This window comes from Balaenoptera physalus (genome assembly GCF_965194825.1).
Source record: "Balaenoptera physalus genome assembly, chromosome: 15".
NCBI classification, from domain to species: Eukaryota; Metazoa; Chordata; class Mammalia; order Artiodactyla; family Balaenopteridae; genus Balaenoptera; species Balaenoptera physalus.
This window is the reverse complement of record NC_138894.1, coordinates 80,073,581-80,083,416: the sequence shown is the minus strand read 5'-3', so window position 1 is coordinate 80,083,416 and position 9,836 is coordinate 80,073,581. Positions and strand designations below refer to the sequence as shown.

General features: G+C 48.2%; 1 protein-coding gene across 2 annotated transcripts in view; it reads left to right on the top strand.

Annotated features, from left to right (window-relative positions):
- The first annotated feature begins 1,148 nt into the window (after positions 1 to 1,148).
- Positions 1,149 to 9,836, top strand: part of KLHL29 (kelch like family member 29) — a 311,682-nt gene continuing 302,994 nt past the window's right edge. For both annotated transcript variants that reach the window (XM_082427458.1, XM_082427457.1), the window contains exon 1: positions 1,149 to 1,426. The gene's annotated coding sequence lies outside the window, so the exon portion shown is untranslated. The remainder of the gene's footprint in view (positions 1,427 to 9,836) is intronic.

Below are 9,836 nucleotides of genomic sequence, written 5' to 3'. Positions count from 1 at the left end.
ATCTAGATCTACCAAAGAAGGGAAGACTGGTGCTGAAATGAAATGTTCTGGCACAATGGAAAGCCCGCACTGGGGCTGCCACGGGCCTCCAGCCAAACCTTTCCTATCAAGGTTGAAGTTAGGGTCTGTGTAGACAGCGTGTGGAGACGGGGAAGTGATGGAACTAAGAAAGTCAGTGTAGACAGGGTGGGAGTCAGTGTAGACATGGAAGGCTGGGGTGGCCTGAGTAGAGGCTGTCTAAACAGAGAGGTCCTGTGGATTCAAGAGGGTCAGTGTAGACAGGAAAGTCCGTGTACACCGAGGAGAGTCGAGAGTCGGTGGTCAGGATTTACAGGGCTAGCCGTGGTTCTTCAGAGATTTGGACAATTCCTGCTCCTTACCGTGGCTGGAGTGTCATAGGGAGGGCGGAAGCTGAAAGACGATTGGACTTTTCGTTCTCAAACTTTTCCGCCAGTTTCCTCAGGTGTTGAGAGAGGACGGGGAGCTCGCCTCGGTACGGTCCGCCAACCCTGGGCGGGCGGGGCCGGGAGGCCGGGGCCCAGGAGCCGGGGCCACGCGCCGTGCATCTGCCGGGCGCGGCCGCCGAGCGGGCCGAGCCGGGAGCCACCGCAGGGGGGCGGGGGCGGCGGACGGACGGACGGACACACCCGCGAGCACTCCGCCCGGGCCCGGCGCGCGGCTGCTGGGTATCCCTCGGGCCCGGGGAGCAGCGCTGGGTGCCCGGCCGGGGGCGCCCCGCCTCCCCCACCCTCCGCCCCCGCCCACTCGGGCGCCCGTGATTGGCTCCGCCCGCCCCTGGCTGCACGCCGCAGCCCGCCTCCCTCGCAGCTAAAGCAGACGGTACCCGGAGCGGAGCGAGCCAGAAGGGAGCATGGTCCCCGCGCCGCGGCCGCGCCAGCCCCCGCGCCGCCGCCGTCCCAGCCGCCGCGGATCTAGCTGCAGCTCCAGCCCCGGCCCCGGCTCCGCAGGGCCCGCCCGCAGTCCCGGCGGCCGCCGCGCCTGAGTGCAGCCCCCGCCCGGAGCCCGAGCCCCGAGCCCGGAGCCAACCCTAGCCCCGCGGCCGCCGCGGCTGCGGGGAGAGCGGGGGGGCGATGCTGCCGGAGCCGCCGCCGCCTCGGTGAGAGCCGCGCCGCGCCGCGCGTAGCCGCACAGGCTGACAGGCAGAAGGACTGACTTCCCTCTCTCGGGCATCCTTCCTGGGCTGCCGGGAGGCGGCGGCGGAGGAGGAGGAGAAGGAAAAGGGGGAGAAGGCGGAGAGCAGGAACGCGAGGAGGTGGACCTGGATCCGTTTCTCCCGGCCAGGACCCGAGCGGCCCCAGCTACAGCTACCCGCAGGCGCCGTACCCTATCCATCAGCCCTCCTGCGCCCACTCGCGACCCCAGGCTCTCTGCGCGTCGGACCGGGGCCAGAGCCGCGCGGCCGGAGGTAAGAGCCAGGCTAGGGCGCCAAGGATGCGGCGCCGGGGACCCAAGGTCCTGGAGGCTGCGTGGGGCCGGGCCGGGCTTGGGAGCGGGGCCCGAGTACCCGGAACGCTGGGCTCGGCTCCCGCGGCGGCGGCGGCGGCGGCAGGAGCCTCCCGCGTCTGGACTCGCAAGGCTGCAGGAGCCCTTGCGCCTGCGCTGCTCCAGGGGGGGGAAAAAAGGCGGGGGGGGGGGAAACTTCCTGCCCCCGGGTGTGTATGCACAGGGGCTGCCCGGGGCTAATGTCGCTGTGGTAGGGGGCCCTGGAAGCGAGTGTGACCACCCCCCCCAGCCGAGGCAGTTCCTCGGCTGGGCCCGACAGCATGCGTCCCTCTCCAAGCCACCTCCCCTGAGCGGCCCAGGGCCCGAGCCGGGCTGGGGGCCAGGAAGAGGCACCGGAGGGCTGGACCCTGGGGGCGGCCACGCGTCCGGCCTTTGGGGAGGTGCGCGCCTCTGTGCAGCGGGAAGCCAGGTTGGGGTTTCTGACCCCTCCCGTCCTCAGACCCGCATTTGGGGACCTGGTCTCTTCACTCAATCCCAAGTAACTTTCGAGGTAGAGGAGCGTGAAAACCACAGGGAGGAAACCCATACAGACCTTGTTGTGACCCGCCTTCCCTTAACACCTTGTGGGTGCCAGCGTGTTTTGGGGGGGGGCGCGGAAAGGAGAGCGTACGGGGCTGGTGAAGCGGCTAGGATGTGTGTTGGGTGGGGAGGGGTTGTTTATGTGCGGGATAGTGTGGACGGGGAGATGTGTAATGTGGGAGCGTGGACGCGCGTCCCGACTGCCGCGGGAGGTGCCAGGTGGCAGAGGGCTCACGTCCGGGTCTCTGTGGCCTGGAGCGAGCCGAGAGCGCGAGGGTTATATGCGGTCGCGGCGCGAGTGCGGCCGCTGGGCAGTGCGGGTTCTGGGCCCCGAGGGAGAGGAGAGCTTGCCCGGGGTCGGGAGAGCAGAGTCGAGAGCCCGGATAGGTCCGAGGCAGCTCCCGGGCAGGTCGGGTCTGCGTTGGCTGGGAAAGGCGGAGACGCGCTTCCTGCCTGCAACCAACGGTGATGGGGCCAAAGCGCGAGTCTCGGATGACTGGGTCCGCTAGCTGAGAAGCCAGTTGTCGTTCCTGAGCTCTGTAAGCCAGTGGTAGACACGGTCAGTTGGTCGGTCCCCCCCGCGGGTCCCTAGGGAGCCGCCGCCTTTGCCATCCCTGCCGCTCTGCAAACGCTCTCCTCTCTCTCTACGGTGCTTGCGCCGCGGCGCGCCCGGGGCGAATCGTGGACGCAGGTATTTATGCAGCATTAGACGAGACCTCGGCGCTGGAGGGACGGGACCGCTGAGGACGCCGATCTGCTGCTGTCCGCGAAACTTCCACTTCGTCAGCTCAGGGAAAGTCAGGCTCCACTGCTGCAGGCTCCAGCCTCTCACCAGCCGAGCTATGCTGGGACTCCTCTTGCAGTGACAGATCTGTCCTGGTTACAGCTGTATTTACCCTAATTTCAGTCGCTTTAAAGTCAACCGTCTACTCACTACAGCGTTCCTTTTCTTGCCGTGCGGTCTTATCTCCAACTCAGCCCTGGGAGGGCAGATTTAAGGAATCATTTAGGTTTAGGATGAATGACAGCAGATTTAATTAGCCCACCTCATTCGTGATGTTTTTAAAAATTACAATGGAGAGTGCAGAGCTACTTTTTCACTCTTTTGGGGGGGGAGGGCATGATGAACAACTTTATTGATTGTTCATCCCGACTCTTGGCCAAAACGTCGGGTAATTCACAGGTGAATACTTTAAAGGCTGGTTGGCATGTATGTATTTGAGTAGTCACATATTCTTGGCATTTATACTAGTATGGAACTGTGTGCCACTGGTGAATATAGTCTCCATCCGGTACATTGTTCTGAGTGCAGTTGATTTATCATCCTGCTATAAATCAGGGAATTACTAGCATATGTGCCCTTAAACTCTATATGAATTTAATGGCATTTAAATTGGTTTATGGGCTGATGTATTTAACCAATTTTAATAACTTTTCTGCACAAGCATCTTATAAACCGTGTTTGTCCATGATTAAGAAAAACATTTTCTTCTGTTCAGTCTCTCCATTTCTAGCACAGTTAACAGAAATTTATAGGTTTCCAACTTTCATTTGCAAGCAACAATCCAAACGAAATACCTAGAGTTGTACTGAAATAAAATATCCTATGGTAGCCATGGTAACAAATAGATTAAGGGTTACTGGTTTTCATGTGTATGTGACTGGAAGTGAGGAATCTAGGTTGTGTCTTTTTAATTATGCTTCTAATGAGTGGTGGTCAAACTTCAAGTACTCAATGCGGGAGATAAACAAGACTGAGAATTCAGTTTTGTGAGAGGTTGATTGGAACAAAGACTAGTAGAGCCCAAGAGAATGACTTCTGCTAACTGCAGCTCCTCATATCCAAAAAGCAAATGGATAAAACCTTTTTTGTTTTTCAAGTAGATGAGAAATGAGTTAGTCCCTTTAAGAATAGAAAATTTATTTTCTAAAAGAAAAGGAACCTTTAAATCCAGCCCGTGTTTTCTAGGAATAAACATGTTAGAAGTGTGGATGTTGCTGTGGATTGTCACAGTTGTTATCAACACCTGTCAGTCTAAGTGAGGCATGTCATTAGTGTATTCAGATCTTGCCTGTTTCAATATTCATGCATTTCCATGGTGATCCGTTCCATTTTTGTTTACTTAGTCAACCTTATAAATCTTTGGCATCAATTTCAGTTGTGCCATCTTTTTTTCTTTCATTTATCAATTGATTTGGCTGCAAATCATTCCCAGTTTAAAGCGTTTCCTTTTTTTTCCTCTCTCTCTCTGTCTGCTACTTCCCAAAAGTTTACACTATTCCTGGTTGCACACAGATATAAAAGGGTTAAATTTTTTTAATCGACTCAAATAACACCACTGATGCTAATGTAGTTTTCTAGCATCTCATTTGATATGTGTGTGTGCATGGGGTTTTGTTTGTTTGTTTGTTTGTTTTTCTTTTTTCTTCCAGCAGGCTTACCCTAAAGCTTTCTCACTTTATGGCCTGGAGATGTCAATCCAACCCAGCAGAATTGACTAAAGATTTCCCTCCCTTCCTTCTTTCCTTCCTTCCTTCCTTTTTTCCCCTCCTACCCTGTTATGGTTCAAGGATTCTTTATGTCTTCAGCTATATCTGGCTTAAACAGACTTCTGGACTTTTTGTGCTGGAACAAGCCTGTCCTCCTAGGATCTTTTCTCATCCAGTAGTAGCCAAAGACAGAAGGTTCTGGAGCATCTGAGCCTTTTTCTGAATACGATATACATTTAGTCACAGCATATAGTGTCTCTAGGATCATTGTAACATTGTAAGTTCACTGAACAGGAAGCTTTGCTTAAATACGAGTGATGATTTTGCTCACCCGCTTTCAACTTTGCTTTCTAATGATGCAGTCCCATGCTAATCACACCCTGTATATTTCAGAAATATCAAGGCAAGCATTAGCACGCTACTGACTTATTAGGATCAGGCAAAATAATTGGAGCACTTAAGTTCAAAGTCAGATGGAGAAACGGAATCATAACCAATCTTGTGATTCTGTAATCGGTCAGCTAAGTGCTTACTTGGGGGTAGGGGGAAGAATAAACACCATGAATAAGAAATCCAGCCTTTGGTTGTGGTGGGTGAGGCTAAACCAAAGCAGAAACCATGTGGGATGACTGGAGAATAAGAGATCTCTTTGCAGGGAATTCCCTGGTGGTCCAGTGGTTAGGACTCAGTGTTCTCACTGCCGGGGCCCGGGGTTCAATCCCTGGTGGGGGAATTAAGGTCCCACAAGCGGCGCGGCAAAAAAATGAAAGAAAGAAAGAAAAGAAATCTCTTTGCAGACAGATAAGTCACATGTAAACCCAAATGTTTAGAAACTGGAAGAATGTAGTTTATGCAGAAGATGGTCGTTTGTTATTACTCAGGAAATCGGGATTCATCTCCTAACATGCTAAAAAAAAAAAATAGTCTGAATAATTTTGGTTAAGAAGGAAAAGTGTGTCAGAATTTTTTACCTGCCTGCTGAGATCAAGGTCACTCTGAAAGCAAACTCTGGTTCTTCCTACAACAGCTACCCGCTTACTTTCCTGAAGTCCTAGGTCAAAAAGGTAGTCTCTGCTTTCTTTAAGGAAATCACTTGAAACCAGGGGAATTGAAGCTGAAAAAAAAAAAAAGATGAGTAGGTTGATCATTGGAAGTAGCAACACGATTATTTGTGAAATAAACTTCATTGTCTTGGGGCTTCTCCACCTTTAGGGAGGGAAAGGGAAGATTTCTCATTTCCCATGAGAGAGGATATCTGCATGAAATTCACATGGTTTGGACTCTTGACTCTGCAGCAGGTGATGATGATTCAGAAACTAGAACAGGGATGGTTGAGCATTGTGAAAGTGATCTGGTTTGGGCCAAGAGGTCAGCTCCCCAAACATTCGATGACTGCCATTGGCCCCACAGGTGTCATTTTTTGTAATTATTTTCTAGAGTTTTGAAATTTTTAAATCATTGACTCTTTTAAGGATATATGTGTGTGTATGTATATACACACATATATACAAATACATATAAAATATGTATATATACACACATATATACAAATATGTATTCTGCCACTTTATTTTTTTAAATTGTGGTAAAAAGAAACACATAACATAAAATGTATCATCTTTACCATTTTTAAGTGTACAGTTCAGGAGTGCTGATATTTATATTGATGTGCAATGGATATCCAGAACTTTTTCATCATGCAAAACTGAAACTCTATGCCGATTAAGCAGCAGCTTCCCGTTTTCCCCTTCCCCATTCCCTGGCAACCACCATTCTACTTTCTGTTTCTATACATTTGACTACTTTAGATATCTCATGTAAGGGGAAATCTTACAGTACATGTCTATGAACATGGGTGTGCAGATATCTCTTCAAGATCCAGCTTTCAATTCTTTTCCATATATACCCAGAAGAGGGATTGCTGGATTCTCCCACTTTTTACATGGACATGTTACACTGATCCTCTGTTTAAGAGACATGGTGAAAATGTAGTCAACAGAATACAGTCAGAGGAAGAATGCAGTAGATGTGACTGACATTTGTTCTTCCTTTTCTGTGGGTACATTTCCTCACAAGTCTCTCCAATCTCTTATGTTTTGCTTTTAGGGCTTGCCTGAGTTGCAGTGATATGGCACAGTGGGTAAAGGCATGGGCTTAATGTCAGAGTTGAAGTCCAGTGCTTGGTGCCTACTAGCTGTGTTACCTTGGAAAGATCCTTAATCTCAGTAAGCCTCCATTTTCTTTTATGAAAATGGAAGGAGTAATCGTGGCCAAGATAACTCCGGTAAAACCTGCATCACAGTGTCTGTCTGGCCTATAGAAGTGCTCTAGAAAGGAGAACTTCGGTCAAGTAGTTGTGATAGAAAAGGCAGCAGCAACCCCTGGAGATTTCAGAAACCATAGACACCTAGCCTGTTAAATTTGATCACACATGTTTTCATAATATGCCAGGGTGTATATAAATACATTGTATTCTGTGAGTCTCATTAGCAGGACTTATTCTGAAACGAGATTTGCATCACAATTACAATAGCTAAAAATATCCTTGAGTGGATTTGATATATGAACTTTTAATTCCATTGTTAGTATCATAATTTTAGAGTTGATGTGGATTTTAGAGGTCAGCTAATCTATTATTCAATCACCAAACCTGTATCAAGCCCCAGTAATATAATAATAATAGCTTCCAGTTATGGCTGACCACTATATTTTAGTACTTTACATACATTACCTCTAATCCTCATATCAACGATGAGAGGTAGGGATTATCCACATTTTGCAAATGAAGATGAGGCTCAGAAACATAATCAACTGGCCCAAGGCCGTGAATCTAGCCTCACTGTACATCTGGATTTGAACCCACATCCATCAACTACCAGTCTGTCTTGTCTTTTCGGTGTGTGTATGGTGGGGCGGGTGTGAGACTCCAGACTGGATCTCGATGCATTTGCACCACTACACGCTGCCTGCTATGCACCAGGTACCGCGCTGTCTGTGCTAATTAACATTTTAAGTAAAATAATTCTACTAGAGGGAACGTGAACTTTAATAAGAATATTGACCAGGTCCAACATTCACAGTACTTTGGGATTTGCTTACCTGCTTCCATTTCCTCTGTCTCCTGGAACACTAAGGAGAAAAACTTTTAGATGTTTGAATGGCAGCTGTTTCCATGTTGAGCCAGTGTAATAACTAAATAGCGAAGTAAGGAGTAGAAACAATGTAGAGGGGATTAAGGATACATCCAGGACCGCTGAAGACTGATCTGGGTGTGTTCACTTTTGAATCCCAGTGCCTAACACAGTGCCTGACGCAAACTTGATAGTAAAACTATTTGCCTGGATAAATTTATGCCCAGAGAAGGTGTCAGGTAATAGACATCAAAGGCTACTTTTTGGAGTTCCTTTTCACTCAGTTAGCTGTGTAGCTGTATCTTCATGGTTTTTCATTGTGTGGAATTTTAGATGCTGTATTTGGGCATATATCTATTAAATATGCTTGTTGATGAATTCTGACTAATCTAAATGGAATCTTTTAGGATTTATGACTTGAGACTTGAAGACTAATTTTCTTGGAGCTTCTTCATTCCAGTGATAACTCGAATCTATCTGGCACTTGTGAGAGTCGACGCAAAGTCCGTCCTAGTCCGTCCTTCATATTACACTTACTTGTGAGGTGTTGTCCCTACTTAGATTTTTTAATTTGTGGCATTTCATAAAAGCATTGTTTTAAGGGAAAATAAAACACCTTGCAATCATAGAGACCACTATGAAAGGTCAATAACACTGTATTTTCCAATTTCTGTCCTATTTGAATTCTTTGGGGGGGAGCGGGTTGGTTGGTTGGTTTTGGAGATGGATAAGAGGATGTGAACAGAACCTGGGGCAGACACCACAAAGATGTGTTTGCTCCCTGTTTTAACTCTTCTAACCCTCACTCAGGCAAGGAATGACTTCTCCAGTTTGAGATTCACTGTGAGAAAGGCATGGCTACAGTGCCTTTGATTGAACTTGTAACTGAGTGATCCCACAGGAAATGATGCTGGGTGAGGGTGCGGCTCAGCTCCAGCACCTCCCCCTTACTTACTCCTGGGCTTGTTTCTCCCCTCAAGGTAAAATCAGGCAGGAGGCTTTCTGTTTCTTCAGGCATCCCTGCAAAGCTCTTAGAAGCAGGGTCAGTGGTGGGGACAATGAAGCAAGAACAGACAAGAGAACTCTCTGTCTTGTGAAAAGCAAATGCTTAGGCCAAATTAGAGACCTAACAGTTGCCAGATCATCCCTGTTTTCCTTTTGGATGTTTAGCAACATTGAGAAGTACTGGGGAAAGGTGAAATGTGCATTTTAAAAAACAAAACAAAAACTTACCTTTCTCTTTTATCTTCTCTTTTCAAATTTCCAGCTTTAAGCATTTGCTTTCAGATCAAAACTGCAGCTGAACTTAGCCTCCTAAGGAACTTTAATGATATATTCATCTCCTGGTGCTTTTAAGCAAGTATAGACTCAGTAACTGTTTACTGAGCAGGTACAATGGAGAGAACAGTTCCTTTCATGCGGCATCTCTTTTGTTGCTCACCTTGTGATGTGGGTGGCATTATTCCTATTTTGCAGATGAGTTCTAGAGAGACAGAGCATTTGCCTGAGGTCAGATCAACAAACACGGGTGGCTGGGTGGGTTAAAGGAATGCACAAGCCTGGCCTCCAGATGACTGCCAACCTCTAAAGAAGGGAGAGAGCCAGTATTCCCTTTCATACAGACTATAAATTGCTTATTAAAATAACAATATATACACACTTAGCCACATTGCTCACTGATTACCACAGTTGACACAATAAGTTGAGGTCCAGCTAATTTTATTTTAAGGCTTGAAATAAACCTGAAAGTGAGACCCGTCAATATGATTTCAAATTCCTTCACACTGCCATCATCGTTTGTAAACTGAACAAAAGTTCGATTCTGAGTTTATCTTGAAGGCTTAGGTCTAACTGACTACTTATCCTTGTGGTCAGAAGGCTTCTTAGGGTGCCCTGACTTACATGGATGAGAATCAAATATTCGAGGATTAAATGGCTTCCTGTTTACAGTGCTTAGAACAATACCAGGCATATCGTAACTGCTGTCTACGTGTATGGGTGGGTTGGTTTCTGCTCCAAATCATGTGAACAGGTGGTTATTTCTGGATTCATTTTGGGAATCACGACCTCCTTGAAGACAAGGACCAGCTTTGTCTTTTGGCCTTGGACTTGACACATTTTGGGTACTCACTGTTCAGATGCCCTGAGATGTGGCCCCGACCATGAGCTCCC